Source organism: Alosa sapidissima, chromosome 6, assembly GCF_018492685.1.
Source record: "Alosa sapidissima isolate fAloSap1 chromosome 6, fAloSap1.pri, whole genome shotgun sequence".
Taxonomy (NCBI): Eukaryota; Metazoa; Chordata; class Actinopteri; order Clupeiformes; family Clupeidae; genus Alosa; species Alosa sapidissima.
This window is the reverse complement of record NC_055962.1, coordinates 17,330,767-17,358,420: the sequence shown is the minus strand read 5'-3', so window position 1 is coordinate 17,358,420 and position 27,654 is coordinate 17,330,767. Positions and strand designations below refer to the sequence as shown.

Genomic DNA, 27,654 nt, shown 5'->3' with positions numbered 1-27,654 from the left:
TATGTCATTGTCAAGAGAAAATCCTGACGGGGCATAAAGAGGTGAGAATGTTTTGCGTACTTTTTCTCAAGCGGTACGGATGCAACATTCAAGAGTTTGTGTTTGACGTCATCCTCCTTTTAGGATGGTCCATCTTGTCCAACATAAGGCACTGCTGGGATTCGAACCCAGGATCTCCTGTTTACTAGACAGGCGCTTTAACCAACTAAGCCACAGCGCCACTGACATGCGTTTGAGCGGAAGCTCACTGAGCTGGACGAGCTTGAAACTTCTTAGCATGTGTAAATCTCAAATTTACAAGCTAGTCTACCTCATTCACTGAGTCATCCTCAGTGAATCAGGTCACGTCTGGTTTGTGAGCACGTGTGTGCAGTCTGGGTATGTCATTGTCAAGAGAAAATCCTGACGGTGCATAAAGAGGTGAGAATGTTCTGCGTACTTTTTCTCAAGCGGTACGGATGCAACTTTCAAGAGTTTGTGTTTGACGTCATCCTCCTTTTAGGATGGTCCATCTTGTCCAACATAAGGCACTGCTGGGATTCGAACCCAGGATCTCCTGTTTACTAGACAGGCGCTTTAACCAACTAAGCCACAGCGCCACTGACAAGCATTAGAGCGGAAGCTCACTGAGCTGGACGAGCTTGATACGTCTTAGCATGTTTGAACCTCAAATTTTTAACCTAGGCTACCTCATTCACTGAGTCATCTTCATTGATCACTGGGGACGAGACGTTTATGAGGGTGTAGGCTAAAGGCAGAGATGTGCGTGCACTACGTATTTAAGCAGCTTCGCTTTGGTTTGTTAGTGTGTGCGTGTTGTCACGGTATTTCATTGTCTAAATAAAATGCTGGCGGAAGACAGAGAGGTGTTAGTGTTTTGCGTACTTTTTTTCAAACGGTACGGAAGCAACTTTCAACACGCAAGAGGTTGCGTTTGGCATCATCCTCCTTTTCGGATGGTCCAACTTGTCCAACATAAGGCACTGCTGGGATTCGAACACAGGATCTCCTGTTTACAACACAGGCGCTTTAACCAACTAAGCCACAGCGCCACTGACATGCGTTTGAGCGGAAGCTCACTGAGCTGGACGAGCTTGAAACTTCTTAGCATGAGTAAATCTCAAATTTACAAGCTAGTCTACCTCATTCACTGAGTCATCCTCAGTGAATCAGGTCACGTCTGGTTTGTGAGCACGTGTGTGCAGTCTGGGTATGTCATTGTCAAGAGAAAATCCTGACGGTGCATAAAGAGGTGAGAATGTTTTGCGTACATTTTCTCAAGCGGTACGGATGCAACTTTCAAGAGTTTGTGTTTGACGTCATCCTCCTTTTAGGATGGTCCATCTTGTCCAACATAAGGCACTGCTGGGATTCGAACCCAGGATCTCCTGTTTACTAGACAGGCGCTTTAACCAACTAAGCCACAGCGCCACTGACACGCATTAGAGCGGAAGCTCACTGAGCTGGACGAGCTTGATACGTCTTAGCATGTTTGAACCTCAAATTTTTAACCTAGGCTACCTCATTCACTGAGTCATCTTCATTGATCACTGGGGACGAGACGTTTATGAGGGTGTAGGCTAAAGGCAGAGATGTGCGTGCACTACGTATTTAAGCAGCTTCGCTTTGGTTTGTTAGTGTGTGCGTGTTGTCACGGTATTTCATTGTCTAAATAAAATGCTGGCGGAACACAGAGAGGTGTTAGTGTTTTGCGTACTTTTTTTCAAACGGTACGGAAGCAACTTTCAACACGCAAGAGGTTGCGTTTGGCATCATCCTCCTTTTCGGATGGTCCAACTTGTCCAACATAAGGCACTGCTGGGATTCGAACCCAGGATCTCCTGTTTACTAGACAGGCGCTTTAACCAACTAAGCCACAGCGCCACTGACATGCGTTTGAGCGGAAGCTCACTGAGCTGGACGAGCTTGAAACTTCTTAGCATGTGTAAATCTCAAATTTACAAGCTAGTCTACCTCATTCACTGAGTCATCCTCAGTGAATCAGGTCACGTCTGGTTTGTGAGCACGTGTGTGCAGTCTGGGTATGTCATTGTCAAGAGAAAATCCTGACGGGGCATAAAGAGGTGAGAATGTTTTGCGTACTTTTTCTCAAGCGGTACGGATGCAACATTCAAGAGTTTGTGTTTGACGTCATCCTCCTTTTAGGATGGTCCATCTTGTCCAACATAAGGCACTGCTGGGATTCGAACCCAGGATCTCCTGTTTACTAGACAGGCGCTTTAACCAACTAAGCCACAGCGCCACTGACATGCGTTTGAGCGGAAGCTCACTGAGCTGGACGAGCTTGAAACTTCTTAGCATGTGTAAATCTCAAATTTACAAGCTAGTCTACCTCATTCACTGAGTCATCCTCAGTGAATCAGGTCACGTCTGGTTTGTGAGCACGTGTGTGCAGTCTGGGTATGTCATTGTCAAGAGAAAATCCTGACGGTGCATAAAGAGGTGAGAATGTTCTGCGTACTTTTTCTCAAGCGGTACGGATGCAACTTTCAAGAGTTTGTGTTTGACGTCATCCTCCTTTTAGGATGGTCCATCTTGTCCAACATAAGGCACTGCTGGGATTCGAACCCAGGATCTCCTGTTTACTAGACAGGCGCTTTAACCAACTAAGCCACAGCGCCACTGACAAGCATTAGAGCGGAAGCTCACTGAGCTGGACGAGCTTGATACGTCTTAGCATGTTTGAACCTCAAATTTTTAACCTAGGCTACCTCATTCACTGAGTCATCTTCATTGATCACTGGGGACGAGACGTTTATGAGGGTGTAGGCTAAAGGCAGAGATGTGCGTGCACTACGTATTTAAGCAGCTTCGCTTTGGTTTGTTAGTGTGTGCGTGTTGTCACGGTATTTCATTGTCTAAATAAAATGCTGGCGGAAGACAGAGAGGTGTTAGTGTTTTGCGTACTTTTTTTCAAACGGTACGGAAGCAACTTTCAACACGCAAGAGGTTGCGTTTGGCATCATCCTCCTTTTCGGATGGTCCAACTTGTCCAACATAAGGCACTGCTGGGATTCGAACACAGGATCTCCTGTTTACAACACAGGCGCTTTAACCAACTAAGCCACAGCGCCACTGACATGCGTTTGAGCGGAAGCTCACTGAGCTGGACGAGCTTGAAACTTCTTAGCATGAGTAAATCTCAAATTTACAAGCTAGTCTACCTCATTCACTGAGTCATCCTCAGTGAATCAGGTCACGTCTGGTTTGTGAGCACGTGTGTGCAGTCTGGGTATGTCATTGTCAAGAGAAAATCCTGACGGTGCATAAAGAGGTGAGAATGTTTTGCGTACATTTTCTCAAGCGGTACGGATGCAACTTTCAAGAGTTTGTGTTTGACGTCATCCTCCTTTTAGGATGGTCCATCTTGTCCAACATAAGGCACTGCTGGGATTCGAACCCAGGATCTCCTGTTTACTAGACAGGCGCTTTAACCAACTAAGCCACAGCGCCACTGACACGCATTAGAGCGGAAGCTCACTGAGCTGGACGAGCTTGATACGTCTTAGCATGTTTGAACCTCAAATTTTTAACCTAGGCTACCTCATTCACTGAGTCATCTTCATTGATCACTGGGGACGAGACGTTTATGAGGGTGTAGGCTAAAGGCAGAGATGTGCGTGCACTACGTATTTAAGCAGCTTCGCTTTGGTTTGTTAGTGTGTGCGTGTTGTCACGGTATTTCATTGTCTAAATAAAATGCTGGCGGAACACAGAGAGGTGTTAGTGTTTTGCGTACTTTTGTTCAAACGGTACGGAAGCAACTTTCAACACGCAAGAGGTTGCGTTTGGCATCATCCTCCTTTTCGGATGGTCCAACTTGTCCAACATAAGGCACTGCTGGGATTCGAACCCAGGATCTCCTGTTTACTAGACAGGTGCTTTAACCAACTAAGCCACAGCGCCACTGACATGCGTTTGAGCGGAAGCTCACTGAGCTGGACGAGCTTGAAACTTCTTAGCATGTGTAAATCTCAAATTTACAAGCTAGTCTACCTCATTCACTGAGTCATCCTCAGTGAATCAGGTCACGTCTGGTTTGTGAGCACGTGTGTGCAGTCTGGGTATGTCATTGTCAAGAGAAAATCCTGACGGTGCATAAAGAGGTGAGAATGTTCTACGTACTTTTTCTCAAGCGGTACGGATGCAACTTTCAAGAGTTTGTGTTTGACGTCATCCTCCTTTTAGGATGGTCCATCTTGTCCAACATAAGGCACTGCTGGGATTCGAACCCAGGATCTCCTGTTTACTAGACAGGCGCTTTAACCAACTAAGCCACAGCGCCACTGACACGCATTAGAGCGGAAGCTCACTGAGCTGGACGAGCTTGATACGTCTTAGCATGTTTGAACCTCAAATTTTTAACCTAGGCTACCTCATTCACTGAGTCATCTTCATTGATCACTGGGGACGAGACGTTTATGAGGGTGTAGGCTAAAGGCAGAGATGTGCGTGCACTACGTATTTAAGCAGCTTCGCTTTGGTTTGTTAGTGTGTGCGTGTTGTCACGGTATTTCATTGTCTAAATAAAATGCTGGCGGAACACAGAGAGGTGTTAGTGTTTTGCGTACTTTTTTTCAAACGGTACGGAAGCAACTTTCAACACGCAAGAGGTTGCGTTTGGCATCATCCTCCTTTTCGGATGGTCCAACTTGTCCAACATAAGGCACTGCTGGGATTCGAACCCAGGATCTCCTGTTTACTAGACAGGCGCTTTAACCAACTAAGCCACAGCGCCACTGACATGCGTTTGAGCGGAAGCTCACTGAGCTGGACGAGCTTGAAACTTCTTAGCATGTGTAAATCTCAAATTTACAAGCTAGTCTACCTCATTCACTGAGTCATCCTCAGTGAATCAGGTCACGTCTGGTTTGTGAGCACGTGTGTGCAGTCTGGGTATGTCATTGTCAAGAGAAAATCCTGACGGGGCATAAAGAGGTGAGAATGTTTTGCGTACTTTTTCTCAAGCGGTACGGATGCAACATTCAAGAGTTTGTGTTTGACGTCATCCTCCTTTTAGGATGGTCCATCTTGTCCAACATAAGGCACTGCTGGGATTCGAACCCAGGATCTCCTGTTTACTAGACAGGCGCTTTAACCAACTAAGCCACAGCGCCACTGACATGCGTTTGAGCGGAAGCTCACTGAGCTGGACGAGCTTGAAACTTCTTAGCATGTGTAAATCTCAAATTTACAAGCTAGTCTACCTCATTCACTGAGTCATCCTCAGTGAATCAGGTCACGTCTGGTTTGTGAGCACGTGTGTGCAGTCTGGGTATGTCATTGTCAAGAGAAAATCCTGACGGTGCATAAAGAGGTGAGAATGTTCTGCGTACTTTTTCTCAAGCGGTACGGATGCAACTTTCAAGAGTTTGTGTTTGACGTCATCCTCCTTTTAGGATGGTCCATCTTGTCCAACATAAGGCACTGCTGGGATTCGAACCCAGGATCTCCTGTTTACTAGACAGGCGCTTTAACCAACTAAGCCACAGCGCCACTGACAAGCATTAGAGCGGAAGCTCACTGAGCTGGACGAGCTTGATACGTCTTAGCATGTTTGAACCTCAAATTTTTAACCTAGGCTACCTCATTCACTGAGTCATCTTCATTGATCACTGGGGACGAGACGTTTATGAGGGTGTAGGCTAAAGGCAGAGATGTGCGTGCACTACGTATTTAAGCAGCTTCGCTTTGGTTTGTTAGTGTGTGCGTGTTGTCACGGTATTTCATTGTCTAAATAAAATGCTGGCGGAAGACAGAGAGGTGTTAGTGTTTTGCGTACTTTTTTTCAAACGGTACGGAAGCAACTTTCAACACGCAAGAGGTTGCGTTTGGCATCATCCTCCTTTTCGGATGGTCCAACTTGTCCAACATAAGGCACTGCTGGGATTCGAACACAGGATCTCCTGTTTACTACACAGGCGCTTTAACCAACTAAGCCACAGCGCCACTGACATGCGTTTGAGCGGAAGCTCACTGAGCTGGACGAGCTTGAAACTTCTTAGCATGAGTAAATCTCAAATTTACAAGCTAGTCTACCTCATTCACTGAGTCATCCTCAGTGAATCAGGTCACGTCTGGTTTGTGAGCACGTGTGTGCAGTCTGGGTATGTCATTGTCAAGAGAAAATCCTGACGGTGCATAAAGAGGTGAGAATGTTTTGCGTACATTTTCTCAAGCGGTACGGATGCAACTTTCAAGAGTTTGTGTTTGACGTCATCCTCCTTTTAGGATGGTCCATCTTGTCCAACATAAGGCACTGCTGGGATTCGAACCCAGGATCTCCTGTTTACTAGACAGGCGCTTTAACCAACTAAGCCACAGCGCCACTGACAAGCATTAGAGCGGAAGCTCACTGAGCTGGACGAGCTTGATACGTCTTAGCATGTTTGAACCTCAAATTTTTAACCTAGGCTACCTCATTCACTGAGTCATCTTCATTGATCACTGGGGACGAGACGTTTATGAGGGTGTAGGCTAAAGGCAGAGATGTGCGTGCACTACGTATTTAAGCAGCTTCGCTTTGGTTTGTTAGTGTGTGCGTGTTGTCACGGTATTTCATTGTCTAAATAAAATGCTGGCGGAACACAGAGAGGTGTTAGTGTTTTGCGTACTTTTTTTCAAACGGTACGGAAGCAACTTTCAACACGCAAGAGGTTGCGTTTGGCATCATCCTCCTTTTCGGATGGTCCAACTTGTCCAACATAAGGCACTGCTGGGATTCGAACCCAGGATCTCCTGTTTACTAGACAGGCGCTTTAACCAACTAAGCCACAGCGCCACTGACATGCGTTTGAGCGGAAGCTCACTGAGCTGGACGAGCTTGAAACTTCTTAGCATGAGTAAATCTCAAATTTACAAGCTAGTCTACCTCATTCACTGAGTCATCCTCAGTGAATCAGGTCACGTCTGGTTTGTGAGCACGTGTGTGCAGTCTGGGTATGTCATTGTCAAGAGAAAATCCTGACGGTGCATAAAGAGGTGAGAATGTTTTGCGTACATTTTCTCAAGCGGTACGGATGCAACTTTCAAGAGTTTGTGTTTGACGTCATCCTCCTTTTAGGATGGTCCATCTTGTCCAACATAAGGCACTGCTGGGATTCGAACCCAGGATCTCCTGTTTACTAGACAGGCGCTTTAACCAACTAAGCCACAGCGCCACTGACACGCATTAGAGCGGAAGCTCACTGAGCTGGACGAGCTTGATACGTCTTAGCATGTTTGAACCTCAAATTTTTAACCTAGGCTACCTCATTCACTGAGTCATCTTCATTGATCACTGGGGACGAGACGTTTATGAGGGTGTAGGCTAAAGGCAGAGATGTGCGTGCACTACGTATTTAAGCAGCTTCGCTTTGGTTTGTTAGTGTGTGCGTGTTGTCACGGTATTTCATTGTCTAAATAAAATGCTGGCGGAACACAGAGAGGTGTTAGTGTTTTGCGTACTTTTGTTCAAACGGTACGGAAGCAACTTTCAACACGCAAGAGGTTGCGTTTGGCATCATCCTCCTTTTCGGATGGTCCAACTTGTCCAACATAAGGCACTGCTGGGATTCGAAACCAGGATCTCCTGTTTACTAGACAGGCGCTTTAACCAACTAAGCCACAGCGCCACTGACATGCGTTTGAGCGGAAGCTCACTGAGCTGGACGAGCTTGAAACTTCTTAGCATGTGTAAATCTCAAATTTACAAGCTAGTCTACCTCATTCACTGAGTCATCCTCAGTGAATCAGGTCACGTCTGGTTTGTGAGCACGTGTGTGCAGTCTGGGTATGTCATTGTCAAGAGAAAATCCTGACGGTGCATAAAGAGGTGAGAATGTTCTACGTACTTTTTCTCAAGCGGTACGGATGCAACTTTCAAGAGTTTGTGTTTGACGTCATCCTCCTTTTAGGATGGTCCATCTTGTCCAACATAAGGCACTGCTGGGATTCGAACCCAGGATCTCCTGTTTACTAGACAGGCGCTTTAACCAACTAAGCCACAGCGCCACTGACACGCATTAGAGCGGAAGCTCACTGAGCTGGACGAGCTTGATACGTCTTAGCATGTTTGAACCTCAAATTTTTAACCTAGGCTACCTCATTCACTGAGTCATCTTCATTGATCACTGGGGACGAGACGTTTATGAGGGTGTAGGCTAAAGGCAGAGATGTGCGTGCACTACGTATTTAAGCAGCTTCGCTTTGGTTTGTTAGTGTGTGCGTGTTGTCACGGTATTTCATTGTCTAAATAAAATGCTGGCGGAACACAGAGAGGTGTTAGTGTTTTGCGTACTTTTTTTCAAACGGTACGGAAGCAACTTTCAACACGCAAGAGGTTGCGTTTGGCATCATCCTCCTTTTCGGATGGTCCAACTTGTCCAACATAAGGCACTGCTGGGATTCGAACCCAGGATCTCCTGTTTACTAGACAGGCGCTTTAACCAACTAAGCCACAGCGCCACTGACATGCGTTTGAGCGGAAGCTCACTGAGCTGGACGAGCTTGAAACTTCTTAGCATGTGTAAATCTCAAATTTACAAGCTAGTCTACCTCATTCACTGAGTCATCCTCAGTGAATCAGGTCACGTCTGGTTTGTGAGCACGTGTGTGCAGTCTGGGTATGTCATTGTCAAGAGAAAATCCTGACGGGGCATAAAGAGGTGAGAATGTTTTGCGTACTTTTTCTCAAGCGGTACGGATGCAACATTCAAGAGTTTGTGTTTGACGTCATCCTCCTTTTAGGATGGTCCATCTTGTCCAACATAAGGCACTGCTGGGATTCGAACCCAGGATCTCCTGTTTACTAGACAGGCGCTTTAACCAACTAAGCCACAGCGCCACTGACATGCGTTTGAGCGGAAGCTCACTGAGCTGGACGAGCTTGAAACTTCTTAGCATGTGTAAATCTCAAATTTACAAGCTAGTCTACCTCATTCACTGAGTCATCCTCAGTGAATCAGGTCACGTCTGGTTTGTGAGCACGTGTGTGCAGTCTGGGTATGTCATTGTCAAGAGAAAATCCTGACGGTGCATAAAGAGGTGAGAATGTTCTGCGTACTTTTTCTCAAGCGGTACGGATGCAACTTTCAAGAGTTTGTGTTTGACGTCATCCTCCTTTTAGGATGGTCCATCTTGTCCAACATAAGGCACTGCTGGGATTCGAACCCAGGATCTCCTGTTTACTAGACAGGCGCTTTAACCAACTAAGCCACAGCGCCACTGACAAGCATTAGAGCGGAAGCTCACTGAGCTGGACGAGCTTGATACGTCTTAGCATGTTTGAACCTCAAATTTTTAACCTAGGCTACCTCATTCACTGAGTCATCTTCATTGATCACTGGGGACGAGACGTTTATGAGGGTGTAGAATAAAGGCAGAGATGTGCGTGCACTACGTATTTAAGCAGCTTCGCTTTGGTTTGTTAGTGTGTGCGTGTTGTCACGGTATTTCATTGTCTAAATAAAATGCTGGCGGAAGACAGAGAGGTGTTAGTGTTTTGCGTACTTTTTTTCAAACGGTACGGAAGCAACTTTCAACACGCAAGAGGTTGCGTTTGGCATCATCCTCCTTTTCGGATGGTCCAACTTGTCCAACATAAGGCACTGCTGGGATTCGAACACAGGATCTCCTGTTTACTACACAGGCGCTTTAACCAACTAAGCCACAGCGCCACTGACATGCGTTTGAGCGGAAGCTCACTGAGCTGGACGAGCTTGAAACTTCTTAGCATGAGTAAATCTCAAATTTACAAGCTAGTCTACCTCATTCACTGAGTCATCCTCAGTGAATCAGGTCACGTCTGGTTTGTGAGCACGTGTGTGCAGTCTGGGTATGTCATTGTCAAGAGAAAATCCTGACGGTGCATAAAGAGGTGAGAATGTTTTGCGTACATTTTCTCAAGCGGTACGGATGCAACTTTCAAGAGTTTGTGTTTGACGTCATCCTCCTTTTAGGATGGTCCATCTTGTCCAACATAAGGCACTGCTGGGATTCGAACCCAGGATCTCCTGTTTACTAGACAGGCGCTTTAACCAACTAAGCCACAGCGCCACTGACAAGCATTAGAGCGGAAGCTCACTGAGCTGGACGAGCTTGATACGTCTTAGCATGTTTGAACCTCAAATTTTTAACCTAGGCTACCTCATTCACTGAGTCATCTTCATTGATCACTGGGGACGAGACGTTTATGAGGGTGTAGGCTAAAGGCAGAGATGTGCGTGCACTACGTATTTAAGCAGCTTCGCTTTGGTTTGTTAGTGTGTGCGTGTTGTCACGGTATTTCATTGTCTAAATAAAATGCTGGCGGAACACAGAGAGGTGTTAGTGTTTTGCGTACTTTTTTTCAAACGGTACGGAAGCAACTTTCAACACGCAAGAGGTTGCGTTTGGCATCATCCTCCTTTTCGGATGGTCCAACTTGTCCAACATAAGGCACTGCTGGGATTCGAACCCAGGATCTCCTGTTTACTAGACAGGCGCTTTAACCAACTAAGCCACAGCGCCACTGACATGCGTTTGAGCGGAAGCTCACTGAGCTGGACGAGCTTGAAACTTCTTAGCATGTGTAAATCTCAAATTTACAAGCTAGTCTACCTCATTCACTGAGTCATCCTCAGTGAATCAGGTCACGTCTGGTTTGTGAGCACGTGTGTGCAGTCTGGGTATGTCATTGTCAAGAGAAAATCCTGACGGGGCATAAAGAGGTGAGAATGTTTTGCGTACTTTTTCTCAAGCGGTACGGATGCAACATTCAAGAGTTTGTGTTTGACGTCATCCTCCTTTTAGGATGGTCCATCTTGTCCAACATAAGGCACTGCTGGGATTCGAACCCAGGATCTCCTGTTTACTAGACAGGCGCTTTAACCAACTAAGCCACAGCGCCACTGACATGCGTTTGAGCGGAAGCTCACTGAGCTGGACGAGCTTGAAACTTCTTAGCATGTGTAAATCTCAAATTTACAAGCTAGTCTACCTCATTCACTGAGTCATCCTCAGTGAATCAGGTCACGTCTGGTTTGTGAGCACGTGTGTGCAGTCTGGGTATGTCATTGTCAAGAGAAAATCCTGACGGTGCATAAAGAGGTGAGAATGTTCTGCGTACTTTTTCTCAAGCGGTACGGATGCAACTTTCAAGAGTTTGTGTTTGACGTCATCCTCCTTTTAGGATGGTCCATCTTGTCCAACATAAGGCACTGCTGGGATTCGAACCCAGGATCTCCTGTTTACTAGACAGGCGCTTTAACCAACTAAGCCACAGCGCCACTGACAAGCATTAGAGCGGAAGCTCACTGAGCTGGACGAGCTTGATACGTCTTAGCATGTTTGAACCTCAAATTTTTAACCTAGGCTACCTCATTCACTGAGTCATCTTCATTGATCACTGGGGACGAGACGTTTATGAGGGTGTAGAATAAAGGCAGAGATGTGCGTGCACTACGTATTTAAGCAGCTTCGCTTTGGTTTGTTAGTGTGTGCGTGTTGTCACGGTATTTCATTGTCTAAATAAAATGCTGGCGGAAGACAGAGAGGTGTTAGTGTTTTGCGTACTTTTTTTCAAACGGTACGGAAGCAACTTTCAACACGCAAGAGGTTGCGTTTGGCATCATCCTCCTTTTCGGATGGTCCAACTTGTCCAACATAAGGCACTGCTGGGATTCGAACACAGGATCTCCTGTTTACTACACAGGCGCTTTAACCAACTAAGCCACAGCGCCACTGACATGCGTTTGAGCGGAAGCTCACTGAGCTGGACGAGCTTGAAACTTCTTAGCATGAGTAAATCTCAAATTTACAAGCTAGTCTACCTCATTCACTGAGTCATCCTCAGTGAATCAGGTCACGTCTGGTTTGTGAGCACGTGTGTGCAGTCTGGGTATGTCATTGTCAAGAGAAAATCCTGACGGTGCATAAAGAGGTGAGAATGTTTTGCGTACATTTTCTCAAGCGGTACGGATGCAACTTTCAAGAGTTTGTGTTTGACGTCATCCTCCTTTTAGGATGGTCCATCTTGTCCAACATAAGGCACTGCTGGGATTCGAACCCAGGATCTCCTGTTTACTAGACAGGCGCTTTAACCAACTAAGCCACAGCGCCACTGACAAGCATTAGAGCGGAAGCTCACTGAGCTGGACGAGCTTGATACGTCTTAGCATGTTTGAACCTCAAATTTTTAACCTAGGCTACCTCATTCACTGAGTCATCTTCATTGATCACTGGGGACGAGACGTTTATGAGGGTGTAGGCTAAAGGCAGAGATGTGCGTGCACTACGTATTTAAGCAGCTTCGCTTTGGTTTGTTAGTGTGTGCGTGTTGTCACGGTATTTCATTGTCTAAATAAAATGCTGGCGGAACACAGAGAGGTGTTAGTGTTTTGCGTACTTTTTTTCAAACGGTACGGAAGCAACTTTCAACACGCAAGAGGTTGCGTTTGGCATCATCCTCCTTTTCGGATGGTCCAACTTGTCCAACATAAGGCACTGCTGGGATTCGAACCCAGGATCTCCTGTTTACTAGACAGGCGCTTTAACCAACTAAGCCACAGCGCCACTGACATGCGTTTGAGCGGAAGCTCACTGAGCTGGACGAGCTTGAAACTTCTTAGCATGTGTAAATCTCAAATTTACAAGCTAGTCTACCTCATTCACTGAGTCATCCTCAGTGAATCAGGTCACGTCTGGTTTGTGAGCACGTGTGTGCAGTCTGGGTATGTCATTGTCAAGAGAAAATCCTGACGGTGCATAAAGAGGTGAGAATGTTCTGCGTACTTTTTCTCAAGCGGTACGGATGCAACTTTCAAGAGTTTGTGTTTGACGTCATCCTCCTTTTAGGATGGTCCATCTTGTCCAACATAAGGCACTGCTGGGATTCGAACCCAGGATCTCCTGTTTACTAGACAGGCGCTTTAACCAACTAAGCCACAGCGCCACTGACACGCATTAGAGCGGAAGCTCACTGAGCTGGACGAGCTTGATACGTCTTAGCATGTTTGAACCTCAAATTTTTAACCTAGGCTACCTCATTCACTGAGTCATCTTCATTGATCACTGGGGACGAGACGTTTATGAGGGTGTAGGCTAAAGGCAGAGATGTGCGTGCACTACGTATTTAAGCAGCTTCGCTTTGGTTTGTTAGTGTGTGCGTGTTGTCACGGTATTTCATTGTCTAAATAAAATGCTGGCGGAAGACAGAGAGGTGTTAGTGTTTTGCGTACTTTTTTTCAAACGGTACGGAAGCAACTTTCAACACGCAAGAGGTTGCGTTTGGCATCATCCTCCTTTTCGGATGGTCCAACTTGTCCAACATAAGGCACTGCTGGGATTCGAACCCAGGATCTCCTGTTTACTAGACAGGCGCTTTAACCAACTAAGCCACAGCGCCACTGACATGCGTTTGAGCGGAAGCTCACTGAGCTGGACGAGCTTGAAACTTCTTAGCATGTGTAAATCTCAAATTTACAAGCTAGTCTACCTCATTCACTGAGTCATCCTCAGTGAATCAGGTCACGTCTGGTTTGTGAGCACGTGTGTGCAGTCTGGGTATGTCATTGTCAAGAGAAAATCCTGACGGGGCATAAAGAGGTGAGAATGTTTTGCGTACTTTTTCTCAAGCGGTACGGATGCAACATTCAAGAGTTTGTGTTTGACGTCATCCTCCTTTTAGGATGGTCCATCTTGTCCAACATAAGGCACTGCTGGGATTCGAACCCAGGATCTCCTGTTTACTAGACAGGCGCTTTAACCAACTAAGCCACAGCGCCACTGACATGCGTTTGAGCGGAAGCTCACTGAGCTGGACGAGCTTGAAACTTCTTAGCATGTGTAAATCTCAAATTTACAAGCTAGTCTACCTCATTCACTGAGTCATCCTCAGTGAATCAGGTCACGTCTGGTTTGTGAGCACGTGTGTGCAGTCTGGGTATGTCATTGTCAAGAGAAAATCCTGACGGTGCATAAAGAGGTGAGAATGTTCTGCGTACTTTTTCTCAAGCGGTACGGATGCAACTTTCAAGAGTTTGTGTTTGACGTCATCCTCCTTTTAGGATGGTCCATCTTGTCCAACATAAGGCACTGCTGGGATTCGAACCCAGGATCTCCTGTTTACTAGACAGGCGCTTTAACCAACTAAGCCACAGCGCCACTGACAAGCATTAGAGCGGAAGCTCACTGAGCTGGACGAGCTTGATACGTCTTAGCATGTTTGAACCTCAAATTTTTAACCTAGGCTACCTCATTCACTGAGTCATCTTCATTGATCACTGGGGACGAGACGTTTATGAGGGTGTAGAATAAAGGCAGAGATGTGCGTGCACTACGTATTTAAGCAGCTTCGCTTTGGTTTGTTAGTGTGTGCGTGTTGTCACGGTATTTCATTGTCTAAATAAAATGCTGGCGGAAGACAGAGAGGTGTTAGTGTTTTGCGTACTTTTTTTCAAACGGTACGGAAGCAACTTTCAACACGCAAGAGGTTGCGTTTGGCATCATCCTCCTTTTCGGATGGTCCAACTTGTCCAACATAAGGCACTGCTGGGATTCGAACACAGGATCTCCTGTTTACTACACAGGCGCTTTAACCAACTAAGCCACAGCGCCACTGACATGCGTTTGAGCGGAAGCTCACTGAGCTGGACGAGCTTGAAACTTCTTAGCATGAGTAAATCTCAAATTTACAAGCTAGTCTACCTCATTCACTGAGTCATCCTCAGTGAATCAGGTCACGTCTGGTTTGTGAGCACGTGTGTGCAGTCTGGGTATGTCATTGTCAAGAGAAAATCCTGACGGTGCATAAAGAGGTGAGAATGTTTTGCGTACATTTTCTCAAGCGGTACGGATGCAACTTTCAAGAGTTTGTGTTTGACGTCATCCTCCTTTTAGGATGGTCCATCTTGTCCAACATAAGGCACTGCTGGGATTCGAACCCAGGATCTCCTGTTTACTAGACAGGCGCTTTAACCAACTAAGCCACAGCGCCACTGACAAGCATTAGAGCGGAAGCTCACTGAGCTGGACGAGCTTGATACGTCTTAGCATGTTTGAACCTCAAATTTTTAACCTAGGCTACCTCATTCACTGAGTCATCTTCATTGATCACTGGGGACGAGACGTTTATGAGGGTGTAGGCTAAAGGCAGAGATGTGCGTGCACTACGTATTTAAGCAGCTTCGCTTTGGTTTGTTAGTGTGTGCGTGTTGTCACGGTATTTCATTGTCTAAATAAAATGCTGGCGGAACACAGAGAGGTGTTAGTGTTTTGCGTACTTTTTTTCAAACGGTACGGAAGCAACTTTCAACACGCAAGAGGTTGCGTTTGGCATCATCCTCCTTTTCGGATGGTCCAACTTGTCCAACATAAGGCACTGCTGGGATTCGAACCCAGGATCTCCTGTTTACTAGACAGGCGCTTTAACCAACTAAGCCACAGCGCCACTGACATGCGTTTGAGCGGAAGCTCACTGAGCTGGACGAGCTTGAAACTTCTTAGCATGTGTAAATCTCAAATTTACAAGCTAGTCTACCTCATTCACTGAGTCATCCTCAGTGAATCAGGTCACGTCTGGTTTGTGAGCACGTGTGTGCAGTCTGGGTATGTCATTGTCAAGAGAAAATCCTGACGGGGCATAAAGAGGTGAGAATGTTTTGCGTACTTTTTCTCAAGCGGTACGGATGCAACATTCAAGAGTTTGTGTTTGACGTCATCCTCCTTTTAGGATGGTCCATCTTGTCCAACATAAGGCACTGCTGGGATTCGAACCCAGGATCTCCTGTTTACTAGACAGGCGCTTTAACCAACTAAGCCACAGCGCCACTGACATGCGTTTGAGCGGAAGCTCACTGAGCTGGACGAGCTTGAAACTTCTTAGCATGTGTAAATCTCAAATTTACAAGCTAGTCTACCTCATTCACTGAGTCATCCTCAGTGAATCAGGTCACGTCTGGTTTGTGAGCACGTGTGTGCAGTCTGGGTATGTCATTGTCAAGAGAAAATCCTGACGGTGCATAAAGAGGTGAGAATGTTCTGCGTACTTTTTCTCAAGCGGTACGGATGCAACTTTCAAGAGTTTGTGTTTGACGTCATCCTCCTTTTAGGATGGTCCATCTTGTCCAACATAAGGCACTGCTGGGATTCGAACCCAGGATCTCCTGTTTACTAGACAGGCGCTTTAACCAACTAAGCCACAGCGCCACTGACAAGCATTAGAGCGGAAGCTCACTGAGCTGGACGAGCTTGATACGTCTTAGCATGTTTGAACCTCAAATTTTTAACCTAGGCTACCTCATTCACTGAGTCATCTTCATTGATCACTGGGGACGAGACGTTTATGAGGGTGTAGGCTAAAGGCAGAGATGTGCGTGCACTACGTATTTAAGCAGCTTCGCTTTGGTTTGTTAGTGTGTGCGTGTTGTCACGGTATTTCATTGTCTAAATAAAATGCTGGCGGAAGACAGAGAGGTGTTAGTGTTTTGCGTACTTTTTTTCAAACGGTACGGAAGCAACTTTCAACACGCAAGAGGTTGCGTTTGGCATCATCCTCCTTTTCGGATGGTCCAACTTGTCCAACATAAGGCACTGCTGGGATTCGAACACAGGATCTCCTGTTTACTACACAGGCGCTTTAACCAACTAAGCCACAGCGCCACTGACATGCGTTTGAGCGGAAGCTCACTGAGCTGGACGAGCTTGAAACTTCTTAGCATGAGTAAATCTCAAATTTACAAGCTAGTCTACCTCATTCACTGAGTCATCCTCAGTGAATCAGGTCACGTCTGGTTTGTGAGCACGTGTGTGCAGTCTGGGTATGTCATTGTCAAGAGAAAATCCTGACGGGGCATAAAGAGGTGAGAATGTTTTGCGTACATTTTCTCAAGCGGTACGGATGCAACTTTCAAGAGTTTGTGTTTGACGTCATCCTCCTTTTAGGATGGTCCATCTTGTCCAACATAAGGCACTGCTGGGATTCGAAGCCAGGATCTCCTGTTTACTAGACAGGCGCTTTAACCAACTAAGCCACAGCGCCACTGACACGCATTAGAGCGGAAGCTCACTGAGCTGGACGAGCTTGATACGTCTTAGCATGTTTGAACCTCAAATTTTTAACCTAGGCTACCTCATTCACTGAGTCATCTTCATTGATCACTGGGGACGAGACGTTTATGAGGGTGTAGGCTAAAGGCAGAGATGTGCGTGCACTACGTATTTAAGCAGCTTCGCTTTGGTTTGTTAGTGTGTGCGTGTTGTCACGGTATTTCATTGTCTAAATAAAATGCTGGCGGAACACAGAGAGGTGTTAGTGTTTTGCGTACTTTTGTTCAAACGGTACGGAAGCAACTTTCAACACGCAAGAGGTTGCGTTTGGCATCATCCTCCTTTTCGGATGGTCCAACTTGTCCAACATAAGGCACTGCTGGGATTCGAACACAGGATCTCCTGTTTACTAGACAGGCGCTTTAACCAACTAAGCCACAGCGCCACTGACATGCGTTTGAGCGGAAGCTCACTGAGCTGGACGAGCTTGAAACTTCTTAGCATGTGTAAATCTCAAATTTACAAGCTAGTCTACCTCATTCACTGAGTCATCCTCAGTGAATCAGGTCACGTCTGGTTTGTGAGCACGTGTGTGCAGTCTGGGTATGTCATTGTCAAGAGAAAATCCTGACGGTGCATAAAGAGGTGAGAATGTTCTGCGTACTTTTTCTCAAGCGGTACGGATGCAACTTTCAAGAGTTTGTGTTTGACGTCATCCTCCTTTTAGGATGGTCCATCTTGTCCAACATAAGGCACTGCTGGGATTCGAACCCAGGATCTCCTGTTTACTAGACAGGCGCTTTAACCAACTAAGCCACAGCGCCACTGACACGCATTAGAGCAGAAGCTCACTGAGCTGGACGAGCTTGATACGTCTTAGCATGTTTGAACCTCAAATTTTTAACCTAGGCTACCTCATTCACTGAGTCATCTTCATTGATCACTGGGGACGAGACGTTTATGAGGGTGTAGGCTAAAGGCAGAGATGTGCGTGCACTACGTATTTAAGCAGCTTCGCTTTGGTTTGTTAGTGTGTGCGTGTTGTCACGGTATTTCATTGTCTAAATAAAATGCTGGCGGAAGACAGAGAGGTGTTAGTGTTTTGCGTACTTTTTTTCAAACGGTACGGAAGCAACTTTCAACACGCAAGAGGTTGCGTTTGGCATCATCCTCCTTTTCGGATGGTCCAACTTGTCCAACATAAGGCACTGCTGGGATTCGAACCCAGGATCTCCTGTTTACTAGACAGGCGCTTTAACCAACTAAGCCACAGCGCCACTGACATGCGTTTGAGCGGAAGCTCACTGAGCTGGACGAGCTTGAAACTTCTTAGCATGTGTAAATCTCAAATTTACAAGCTAGTCTACCTCATTCACTGAGTCATCCTCAGTGAATCAGGTCACGTCTGGTTTGTGAGCACGTGTGTGCAGTCTGGGTATGTCATTGTCAAGAGAAAATCCTGACGGGGCATAAAGAGGTGAGAATGTTTTGCGTACTTTTTCTCAAGCGGTACGGATGCAACATTCAAGAGTTTGTGTTTGACGTCATCCTCCTTTTAGGATGGTCCATCTTGTCCAACATAAGGCACTGCTGGGATTCGAACCCAGGATCTCCTGTTTACTAGACAGGCGCTTTAACCAACTAAGCCACAGCGCCACTGACATGCGTTTGAGCGGAAGCTCACTGAGCTGGACGAGCTTGAAACTTCTTAGCATGTGTAAATCTCAAATTTACAAGCTAGTCTACCTCATTCACTGAGTCATCCTCAGTGAATCAGGTCACGTCTGGTTTGTGAGCACGTATGTGCAGTCTGGGTATGTCATTGTCAAGAGAAAATCCTGACGGTGCATAAAGAGGTGAGAATGTTTTGCGTACTTTTTCTCAAGTGGTACGGATGCAACTTTCAAGAGTTTGTGTTTGACGTCATCCTCCTTTTAGGATGGTCCATCTTGTCCAACATAAGGCACTGCTGGGATTCGAACCCAGGATCTCCTGTTTACTAGACAGGCGCTTTAACCAACTAAGCCACAGCGCCACTGACACGCATTAGAGCGGAAGCTCACTGAGCTGGACTAGCTTGATACGTCTTAGCATGTTTGAACCTCAAATTTTTAACCTAGGCTACCTCATTCACTGAGTCATCTTCATTGATCACTGGGGACGAGACGTTTATGAGGGTGTAGGCTAAAGGCAGAGATGTGCGTGCACTACGTATTTAAGCAGCTTCGCTTTGGTTTGTTAGTGTGTGCGTGTTGTCACGGTATTTCATTGTCTAAATAAAATGCTGGCGGAACACAGAGAGGTGTTAGTGTTTTGCGTACTTTTTTTCAAACGGTACGGAAGCAACTTTCAACACGCAAGAGGTTGCATTTGGCATCATCCTCCTTTTCGGATGGTCCAACTTGTCCAACATAAGGCACTGCTGGGATTCGAACCCAGGATCTCCTGTTTACTAGACAGGCGCTTTAACCAACTAAGCCACAGCGCCACTGACATGCGTTTGAGCGGAAGCTCACTGAGCTGGACGAGCTTGAAACTTCTTAGCATGTGTAAATCTCAAATTTACAAGCTAGTCTACCTCATTCACTGAGTCATCCTCAGTGAATCAGGTCACGTCTGGTTTGTGAGCACGTGTGTGCAGTCTGGGTATGTCATTGTCAAGAGAAAATCCTGACGGGGCATAAAGAGGTGAGAATGTTTTGCGTACTTTTTCTCAAGCGGTACGGATGCAACTTTCAAGAGTTTGTGTTTGACGTCATCCTCCTTTTAGGATGGTCCATCTTGTCCAACATAAGGCACTGCTGGGATTCGAACCCAGGATCTCCTGTTTACTAGACAGGCGCTTTAACCAACTAAGCCACAGCGCCACTGACACGCATTAGAGCGGAAGCTCACTGACCTGAACGAGCTTGATACGTCTTAGCATGTTTGTACCTCAAATTTTTAACCTAGGCTACCTCATTCACTGAGTCATCTTCATTGATCACTGGGGACGAGACGTTTATGAGGGTGTAGGCTAAAGGCAGAGATGTGCGTGCACTACGTATTTAAGCAGCTTCGCTTTGGTTTGTTAGTGTGTGCGTGTTGTCACGGTATTTCATTGTCTAAATAAAATGCTGGCGGAACACAGAGAGGTGTTAGTGTTTTGCGTACTTTTTTTCAAACGGTACGGAAGCAACTTTCAACACGCAAGAGGTTGCGTTTGGCATCATCCTCCTTTTCGGATGGTCCCACTTGTCCAACATAAGGCACTGCTGGGATTCGAACCCAGGATCTCCTGTTTACTAGACAGGCGCTTTAACCAACTAAGCCACAGCGCCACTGACATGCGTTTGAGCGGAAGCTCACTGAGCTGGACGAGCTTGAAACTTCTTAGCATGTGTAAATCTCAAATTTACAAGCTAGTCTACCTCATTCACTGAGTCATCCTCAGTGAATCAGGTCACGTCTGGTTTGTGAGCACGTATGTGCAGTCTGGGTATGTCATTGTCAAGAGAAAATCCTGACGGTGCATAAAGAGGTGAGAATGTTTTGCGTACTTTTTCTCAAGCGGTACGGATGCAACATTCAAGAGTTTGTGTTTGACGTCATCCTCCTTTTAGGATGGTCCATCTTGTCCAACATAAGGCACTGCTGGGATTCGAACCCAGGATCTCCTGTTTACTAGACAGGCGCTTTAACCAACTAAGCCACAGCGCCACTGACATGCGTTTGAGCGGAAGCTCACTGAGCTGGACGAGCTTGAAACTTCTTAGCATGTGTAAATCTCAAATTTACAAGCTAGTCTACCTCATTCACTGAGTCATCCTCAGTGAATCAGGTCACGTCTGGTTTGTGAGCACGTATGTGCAGTCTGGGTATGTCATTGTCAAGAGAAAATCCTGACGGTGCATAAAGAGGTGAGAATGTTTTGCGTACTTTTTCTCAAGCGGTACGGATGCAACTTTCAAGAGTTTGTGTTTGACGTCATCCTCCTTTTAGGATGGTCCATCTTGTCCAACATAAGGCACTGCTGGGATTCGAACCCAGGATCTCCTGTTTACTAGACAGGCGCTTTAACCAACTAAGCCACAGCGCCACTGACATGCATTAGAGCGGAAGCTCACTGAGTTGGACGAGCTTGATACGTCTTAGCATGTTTGAACCTCAAAATTTTAACCTAGGCTACCTCATTCACTGAGTCATCTTCATTGATCACTGGGGACGAGACGTTTATGAGGGTGTAGGCTAAAGGCAGAGATGTGCGTGCACTACGTATTTAAGCAGCTTCGCTTTGGTTTGTTAGTGTGTGCGTGTTGTCACGGTATTTCATTGTCTAAATAAAATGCTGGCGGAACACAGAGAGGTGTTAGTGTTTTGCGTACTTTTTTTCAAACGGTACGGATGCAACTTTCAACACGCAAGAGGCTGCGTTTGGCATCATCCTCCTTTTCGGATGGTCCAACTTGTCCAACATAAGGCACTGCTGGGATTCGAACCCAGGATCTCCTGTTTACTAGACAGGCGCTTTAACCAACTAAGCCACAGCGCCACTGACATGCGTTTGAGCGGAAGCTCACTGAGCTGGACGAGCTTGAAACTTCTTAGCATGTGTAAATCTCAAATTTACAAGCTAGTCTACCTCATTCACTGAGTCATCCTCAGTGAATCAGGTCACGTCTGGTTTGTGAGCACGTGTGTGCAGTCTGGGTATGTCATTGTCAAGAGAAAATCCTGACGGTGCATAAAGAGGTGAGAATGTTTTGCGTACATTTTCTCAAGCGGTACGGATGCAACTTTCAAGAGTTTGTGTTTGACGTCATCCTCCTTTTAGGATGGTCCATCTTGTCCAACATAAGGCACTGCTGGGATTCGAACCCAGGATCTCCTGTTTACTAGACAGGCGCTTTAACCAACTAAGCCACAGCGCCACTGACATGCATTAGAGCGGAAGCTCACTGAGCTGGACGAGCTTGATACGTCTTAGCATGTTTGAACCTCAAATTTTTAACCTAGGCTACCTCATTCACTGAGTCATCTTCATTGATCACTGGGGACGAGACGTTTATGAGGGTGTAGGCTAAAGGCAGAGATGTGCGTGCACTACGTATTTAAGCAGCTTCGCTTTGGTTTGTTAGTGTGTGCGTGTTGTCACGGTATTTCATTGTCTAAATAAAATGCTGGCGGAACACAGAGAGGTGTTAGTGTTTTGCGTACTTTTTTTCAAACGGTACGGATGCAACTTTCAACACGCAAGAGGCTGCGTTTGGCATCATCCTCCTTTTCGGATGGTCCAACTTGTCCAACATAAGGCACTGCTGGGATTCGAACCCAGGATCTCCTGTTTACTAGACAGGCGCTTTAACCAACTAAGCCACAGCGCCACTGACATGCGTTTGAGCGGAAGCTCACTGAGCTGGACGAGCTTGAAACTTCTTAGCATGTGTAAATCTCAAATTTACAAGCTAGTCTACCTCATTCACTGAGTCATCCTCAGTGAATCAGGTCACGTCTGGTTTGTGAGCACGTGTGTGCAGTCTGGGTATGTCATTGTCAAGAGAAAATCCTGACGGTGCATAAAGAGGTGAGAATGTTTTGCGTACATTTTCTCAAGCGGTACGGATGCAACTTTCAAGAGTTTGTGTTTGACGTCATCCTCCTTTTAGGATGGTCCATCTTGTCCAACATAAGGCACTGCTGGGATTCGAACCCAGGATCTCCTGTTTACTAGACAGGCGCTTTAACCAACTAAGCCACAGCGCCACTGACATGCATTAGAGCGGAAGCTCACTGAGCTGGACGAGCTTGATACGTCTTAGCATGTTTGAACCTCAAATTTTTAACCTAGGCTACCTCATTCACTGAGTCATCTTCATTGATCACTGGGGACGAGACGTTTATGAGGGTGTAGGCTAAAGGCAGAGATGTGCGTGCACTACGTATTTAAGCAGCTTCGCTTTGGTTTGTTAGTGTGTGCGTGTTGTCACGGTATTTCATTGTCTAAATAAAATGCTGGCGGAACACAGAGAGGTGTTAGTGTTTTGCGTACTTTTTTTCAAACGGTACGGATGCAACTTTCAACACGCAAGAGGCTGCGTTTGGCATCATCCTCCTTTTCGGATGGTCCAACTTGTCCAACATAAGGCACTGCTGGGATTCGAACCCAGGATCTCCTGTTTACTAGACAGGCGCTTTAACCAACTAAGCCACAGCGCCACTGACATGCGTTTGAGCGGAAGCTCACTGAGCTGGACGAGCTTGAAACTTCTTAGCATGTGTAAATCTCAAATTTACAAGCTAGTCTACCTCATTCACTGAGTCATCCTCAGTGAATCAGGTCACGTCTGGTTTGTGAGCACGTGTGTGCAGTCTGGGTATGTCATTGTCAAGAGAAAATCCTGACGGTGCATAAAGAGGTGAGAATGTTTTGCGTACTTTTTCTCAAGCGGTACGGATGCAACATTCAAGAGTTTGTGTTTGACGTCATCCTCCTTTTAGGATGGTCCATCTTGTCCAACATAAGGCACTGCTGGGATTCGAACCCAGGATCTCCTGTTTACTAGACAGGCGCTTTAACCAACTAAGCCACAGCGCCACTGACATGCGTTTGAGCGGAAGCTCACTGAGCTGGACGAGCTTGAAACTTCTTAGCATGTGTAAATCTCAAATTTACAAGCTAGTCTACCTCATTCACTGAGTCATCCTCAGTGAATCAGGTCACGTCTGGTTTGTGAGCACGTATGTGCAGTCTGGGTATGTCATTGTCAAGAGAAAATCCTGACGGTGCATAAAGAGGTGAGAATGTTTTGCGTACTTTTTCTCAAGCGGTACGGATGCAACTTTCAAGAGTTTGTGTTTGACGTCATCCTCCTTTTAGGATGGTCCATCTTGTCCAACATAAGGCACTGCTGGGATTCGAACCCAGGATCTCCTGTTTACTAGACAGGCGCTTTAACCAACTAAGCCACAGCGCCACTGACATGCATTAGAGCGGAAGCTCACTGAGCTGGACGAGCTTGATACGTCTTAGCATGTTTGAACCTCAAATTTTTAACCTAGGCTACCTCATTCACTGAGTCATCTTCATTGATCACTGGGGACGAGACGTTTATGAGGGTGTAGGCTAAAGGCAGAGATGTGCGTGCACTACGTATTTAAGCAGCTTCGCTTTGGTTTGTTAGTGTGTGCGTGTTGTCACGGTATTTCATTGTCTAAATAAAATGCTGGCGGAACACAGAGAGGTGTTAGTGTTTTGCGTACTTTTTTTCAAACGGTACGGATGCAACTTTCAACACGCAAGAGGCTGCGTTTGGCATCATCCTCCTTTTCGGATGGTCCAACTTGTCCAACATAAGGCACTGCTGGGATTCGAACCCAGGATCTCCTGTTTACTAGACAGGCGCTTTGACCAACTAAGCCACAGCGCCACTGACATGCGTTTGAGCGGAAGCTCACTGAGCTGGACGAGCTTGAAACTTCTTAGCATGTGTAAATCTCAAATTTACAAGCTAGTCTACCTCATTCACTGAGTCATCCTCAGTGAATCAGGTCACGTCTGGTTTGTGAGCACGTGTGTGCAGTCTGGGTATGTCATTGTCAAGAGAAAATCCTGACGGTGCATAAAGAGGTGAGAATGTTTTGCGTACATTTTCTCAAGCGGTACGGATGCAACTTTCAAGAGTTTGTGTTTGACGTCATCCTCCTTTTAGGATGGTCCATCTTGTCCAACATAAGGCACTGCTGGGATTCGAACCCAGGATCTCCTGTTTACTAGACAGGCGCTTTAACCAACTAAGCCACAGCGCCACTGACACGCATTAGAGCGGAAGCTCACTGACCTGAACGAGCTTGATACGTCTTAGCATGTTTGTACCTCAAATTTTTAACCTAGGCTACCTCATTCACTGAGTCATCTTCATTGATCACTGGGGACGAGACGTTTATGAGGGTGTAGGCTAAAGGCAGAGATGTGCGTGCACTACGTATTTAAGCAGCTTCGCTTTGGTTTGTTAGTGTGTGCGTGTTGTCACGGTATTTCATTGTCTAAATAAAATGCTGGCGGAACATAGAGAGGTGTTAGTGTTTTGCGTACTTTTTTTCAAACGGTACGGAAGCAACTTTCAACACGCAAGAGGTTGCGTTTGGCATCATCCTCCTTTTCGGATGGTCCCACTTGTCCAACATAAGGCACTGCTGGGATTCGAACCCAGGATCTCCTGTTTACTAGACAGGCGCTTTAACCAACTAAGCCACAGCGCCACTGACATGCATTTGAGCGGAAGCTCACTGAGCTGGACGAGCTTGAAACTTCTTAGCATGTGTAAATCTCAAATTTACAAGCTAGTCTACCTCATTCACTGAGTCATCCTCAGTGAATCAGGTCACGTCTGGTTTGTGAGCACGTGTGTGCAGTCTGGGTATGTCATTGTCAAGAGAAAATCCTGACTGTGCATAAAGTGGTGAGAATGTTTTGCGTACTTTTTCTCAAGCGGTACGGATGCAACTTTCAAGAGTTTGTGTTTGACGTCATCCTCCTTTTAGGATGGTCCATCTTGTCCAACATAAGGCACTGCTGGGATTCGAACCCAGGATCTCCTGTTTACTAGACAGGCGCTTTAACCAACTAAGCCACAGCGCCACTGACATGCATTAGAGCGGAAGCTCACTGAGCTGGACGAGCTTGATACGTCTTAGCATGTTTGAACCTCAAATTTTTAACCTAGGCTACCTCATTCACTGAGTCATCTTCATTGATCACTGGGGACGAGACGTTTATGAGGGTGTAGGCTAAAGGCAGAGATGTGCGTGCACTACGTATTTAAGCAGCTTCGCTTTGGTTTGTTAGTGTGTGCGTGTTGTCACGGTATTTCATTGTCTAAATAAAATGCTGGCGGAACACAGAGAGGTGTTAGTGTTTTGCGTACTTTTTTTCAAACGGTACGGAAGCAACTTTCAACACGCAAGAGGTTGCGTTTGGCATCATCCTCCTTTTCGGATGGTCCAACTTGTCAAACATAAGGCACTGCTGGGATTCGAACCCAGGATCTCCTGTTTACTAGACAGGCGCTTTAACCAACTAAGCCACAGCGCCACTGACATGCGTTTGAGCGGAAGCTCACTGAGCTGGACGAGCTTGAAACTTCTTAGCATGTGTAAATCTCAAATTTACAAGCTAGTCTACCTCATTCACTGAGTCATCCTCAGTGAATCAGGTCACGTCTGGTTTGTGAGCACGTGTGTGCAGTCTGGGTATGTCATTGTCAAGAGAAAATCCTGACGGTGCATAAAGAGGTGAGAATGTTTTGCGTGCTTTTTCTCAAGCGGTACGGATGCAACTTTCAAGAGTTTGTGTTTGACGTCATCCTCCTTTTAGGATGGTCCATCTTGTCCAACATAAGGCACTGCTGGGATTCGAACCCAGGATCTCCTGTTTACTAGACAGGCGCTTTAACCAACTAAGCCACAGCGCCACTGACACGCATTAGAGCGGAAGCTCACTGACCTGGACGAGCTTGATACGTCTTAGCATGTTTGTACCTCAAATTTTTAACCTAGGCTACCTCATTCACTGAGTCATCTTCATTGATCACTGGGGACGAGACGTTTATGAGGGTGTAGGCTAAAGGCAGAGATGTGCGTGCACTACGTATTTAAGCAGCTTCGCTTTGGTTTGTTAGTGTGTGCGTGTTGTCACGGTATTTCATTGTCTAAATAAAATGCTGGTGGAACACAGAGAGGTGTTAGTGTTTTGCGTACTTTTTTTCAAACGGTACGGAAGCAACTTTCAACACGCAAGAGGTTGCGTTTGGCATCATCCTCCTGTTCGGATGGTCCCACTTGTCCAACATAAGGCACTGCTGGGATTCGAACCCAGGATCTCCTGTTTACTAGACAGGCGCTTTAACCAACTAAGCCACAGCGCCACTGACATGCGTTTGAGCGGAAGCTCACTGAGCTGGACGAGCTTGAAACTTCTTAGCATGTGTAAATCTCAAATTTACAAGCTAGTCTACCTCATTCACTGAGTCATCCTCAGTGAATCAGGTCACGTCTGGTTTGTGAGCACGTGTGTGCAGTCTGGGTATGTCATTGTCAAGAGAAAATCCTGACGGGGCATAAAGAGGTGAGAATGTTTTGCGTACTTTTTCTCAAGCGGTACGGATGCAACATTCAAGAGTTTGTGTTTGACGTCATCCTCCTTTTAGGATGGTCCATCTTGTCCAACATAAGGCACTGCTGGGATTCGAACCCAGGATCTCCTGTTTACTAGACAGGCGCTTTAACCAACTAAGCCACAGCGCCACTGACATGCGTTTGAGCGGAAGCTCACTGAGCTGGACGAGCTTGAAACTTCTTAGCATCTGTAAATCTCAAATTTACAAGCTAGTCTACCTCATTCACTGAGTCATCCTCAGTGAATCAGGTCACGTCTGGTTTGTGAGCACGTATGTGCAGTCTGGGTATGTCATTGTCAAGAGAAAATCCTGACGGTGCATAAAGAGGTGAGAATGTTTTGCGTACATTTTCTCAAGCGGTACGGATGCAACTTTCAAGAGTTTGTGTTTGACGTCATCCTCCTTTTAGGATGGTCCATCTTGTCCAACATAAGGCACTGCTGGGATTCGAACCCAGGATCTCCTGTTTACTAGA

General features: G+C 46.2%; 34 non-coding genes across 34 annotated transcripts; all 34 read right to left on the bottom strand.

Annotated features, from left to right (window-relative positions):
* Window positions 1-146: 146 nt before the first annotated feature.
* trnat-agu lies at window positions 147-220 on the bottom strand. The gene has a single exon. It is a non-coding gene; the product is annotated as a tRNA-Thr (tRNA).
* Window positions 221-525: 305 nt separating this feature from the next.
* Window positions 526-599, bottom strand: trnat-agu. The gene has a single exon. It is a non-coding gene; the product is annotated as a tRNA-Thr (tRNA).
* A 379-nt stretch (window positions 600-978) lies between these two features.
* On the bottom strand, window positions 979-1,052 carry trnat-ugu. The gene has a single exon. It is a non-coding gene; the product is annotated as a tRNA-Thr (tRNA).
* Window positions 1,053-1,357: 305 nt separating this feature from the next.
* trnat-agu lies at window positions 1,358-1,431 on the bottom strand. Its single transcript has one exon. It is a non-coding gene; the product is annotated as a tRNA-Thr (tRNA).
* A 379-nt stretch (window positions 1,432-1,810) lies between these two features.
* Window positions 1,811-1,884, bottom strand: trnat-agu. Its single transcript has one exon. It is a non-coding gene; the product is annotated as a tRNA-Thr (tRNA).
* A 305-nt stretch (window positions 1,885-2,189) lies between these two features.
* On the bottom strand, window positions 2,190-2,263 carry trnat-agu. Its single transcript has one exon. It is a non-coding gene; the product is annotated as a tRNA-Thr (tRNA).
* Window positions 2,264-2,568: 305 nt separating this feature from the next.
* trnat-agu lies at window positions 2,569-2,642 on the bottom strand. Its single transcript has one exon. It is a non-coding gene; the product is annotated as a tRNA-Thr (tRNA).
* A 379-nt stretch (window positions 2,643-3,021) lies between these two features.
* Window positions 3,022-3,095, bottom strand: trnat-ugu. The gene has a single exon. It is a non-coding gene; the product is annotated as a tRNA-Thr (tRNA).
* Window positions 3,096-3,400: 305 nt separating this feature from the next.
* Window positions 3,401-3,474, bottom strand: trnat-agu. The gene has a single exon. It is a non-coding gene; the product is annotated as a tRNA-Thr (tRNA).
* Window positions 3,475-4,232: 758 nt separating this feature from the next.
* On the bottom strand, window positions 4,233-4,306 carry trnat-agu. The gene has a single exon. It is a non-coding gene; the product is annotated as a tRNA-Thr (tRNA).
* A 379-nt stretch (window positions 4,307-4,685) lies between these two features.
* trnat-agu lies at window positions 4,686-4,759 on the bottom strand. Its single transcript has one exon. It is a non-coding gene; the product is annotated as a tRNA-Thr (tRNA).
* A 305-nt stretch (window positions 4,760-5,064) lies between these two features.
* On the bottom strand, window positions 5,065-5,138 carry trnat-agu. The gene has a single exon. It is a non-coding gene; the product is annotated as a tRNA-Thr (tRNA).
* A 305-nt stretch (window positions 5,139-5,443) lies between these two features.
* trnat-agu lies at window positions 5,444-5,517 on the bottom strand. Its single transcript has one exon. It is a non-coding gene; the product is annotated as a tRNA-Thr (tRNA).
* A 758-nt stretch (window positions 5,518-6,275) lies between these two features.
* Window positions 6,276-6,349, bottom strand: trnat-agu. Its single transcript has one exon. It is a non-coding gene; the product is annotated as a tRNA-Thr (tRNA).
* A 379-nt stretch (window positions 6,350-6,728) lies between these two features.
* Window positions 6,729-6,802, bottom strand: trnat-agu. Its single transcript has one exon. It is a non-coding gene; the product is annotated as a tRNA-Thr (tRNA).
* Window positions 6,803-7,107: 305 nt separating this feature from the next.
* Window positions 7,108-7,181, bottom strand: trnat-agu. Its single transcript has one exon. It is a non-coding gene; the product is annotated as a tRNA-Thr (tRNA).
* Window positions 7,182-7,939: 758 nt separating this feature from the next.
* On the bottom strand, window positions 7,940-8,013 carry trnat-agu. Its single transcript has one exon. It is a non-coding gene; the product is annotated as a tRNA-Thr (tRNA).
* A 379-nt stretch (window positions 8,014-8,392) lies between these two features.
* On the bottom strand, window positions 8,393-8,466 carry trnat-agu. Its single transcript has one exon. It is a non-coding gene; the product is annotated as a tRNA-Thr (tRNA).
* Window positions 8,467-8,771: 305 nt separating this feature from the next.
* On the bottom strand, window positions 8,772-8,845 carry trnat-agu. The gene has a single exon. It is a non-coding gene; the product is annotated as a tRNA-Thr (tRNA).
* A 305-nt stretch (window positions 8,846-9,150) lies between these two features.
* Window positions 9,151-9,224, bottom strand: trnat-agu. The gene has a single exon. It is a non-coding gene; the product is annotated as a tRNA-Thr (tRNA).
* Window positions 9,225-9,982: 758 nt separating this feature from the next.
* trnat-agu lies at window positions 9,983-10,056 on the bottom strand. Its single transcript has one exon. It is a non-coding gene; the product is annotated as a tRNA-Thr (tRNA).
* A 379-nt stretch (window positions 10,057-10,435) lies between these two features.
* Window positions 10,436-10,509, bottom strand: trnat-agu. The gene has a single exon. It is a non-coding gene; the product is annotated as a tRNA-Thr (tRNA).
* A 305-nt stretch (window positions 10,510-10,814) lies between these two features.
* On the bottom strand, window positions 10,815-10,888 carry trnat-agu. Its single transcript has one exon. It is a non-coding gene; the product is annotated as a tRNA-Thr (tRNA).
* Window positions 10,889-11,193: 305 nt separating this feature from the next.
* Window positions 11,194-11,267, bottom strand: trnat-agu. The gene has a single exon. It is a non-coding gene; the product is annotated as a tRNA-Thr (tRNA).
* Window positions 11,268-12,025: 758 nt separating this feature from the next.
* On the bottom strand, window positions 12,026-12,099 carry trnat-agu. The gene has a single exon. It is a non-coding gene; the product is annotated as a tRNA-Thr (tRNA).
* A 379-nt stretch (window positions 12,100-12,478) lies between these two features.
* On the bottom strand, window positions 12,479-12,552 carry trnat-agu. The gene has a single exon. It is a non-coding gene; the product is annotated as a tRNA-Thr (tRNA).
* Window positions 12,553-12,857: 305 nt separating this feature from the next.
* Window positions 12,858-12,931, bottom strand: trnat-agu. The gene has a single exon. It is a non-coding gene; the product is annotated as a tRNA-Thr (tRNA).
* Window positions 12,932-13,310: 379 nt separating this feature from the next.
* On the bottom strand, window positions 13,311-13,384 carry trnat-agu. Its single transcript has one exon. It is a non-coding gene; the product is annotated as a tRNA-Thr (tRNA).
* Window positions 13,385-13,689: 305 nt separating this feature from the next.
* On the bottom strand, window positions 13,690-13,763 carry trnat-agu. Its single transcript has one exon. It is a non-coding gene; the product is annotated as a tRNA-Thr (tRNA).
* A 305-nt stretch (window positions 13,764-14,068) lies between these two features.
* trnat-agu lies at window positions 14,069-14,142 on the bottom strand. Its single transcript has one exon. It is a non-coding gene; the product is annotated as a tRNA-Thr (tRNA).
* Window positions 14,143-14,900: 758 nt separating this feature from the next.
* On the bottom strand, window positions 14,901-14,974 carry trnat-agu. Its single transcript has one exon. It is a non-coding gene; the product is annotated as a tRNA-Thr (tRNA).
* A 379-nt stretch (window positions 14,975-15,353) lies between these two features.
* Window positions 15,354-15,427, bottom strand: trnat-agu. The gene has a single exon. It is a non-coding gene; the product is annotated as a tRNA-Thr (tRNA).
* Window positions 15,428-15,732: 305 nt separating this feature from the next.
* Window positions 15,733-15,806, bottom strand: trnat-agu. Its single transcript has one exon. It is a non-coding gene; the product is annotated as a tRNA-Thr (tRNA).
* A 305-nt stretch (window positions 15,807-16,111) lies between these two features.
* On the bottom strand, window positions 16,112-16,185 carry trnat-agu. The gene has a single exon. It is a non-coding gene; the product is annotated as a tRNA-Thr (tRNA).
* Between the last annotated feature and the right edge of the window lie 11,469 nt (window positions 16,186-27,654).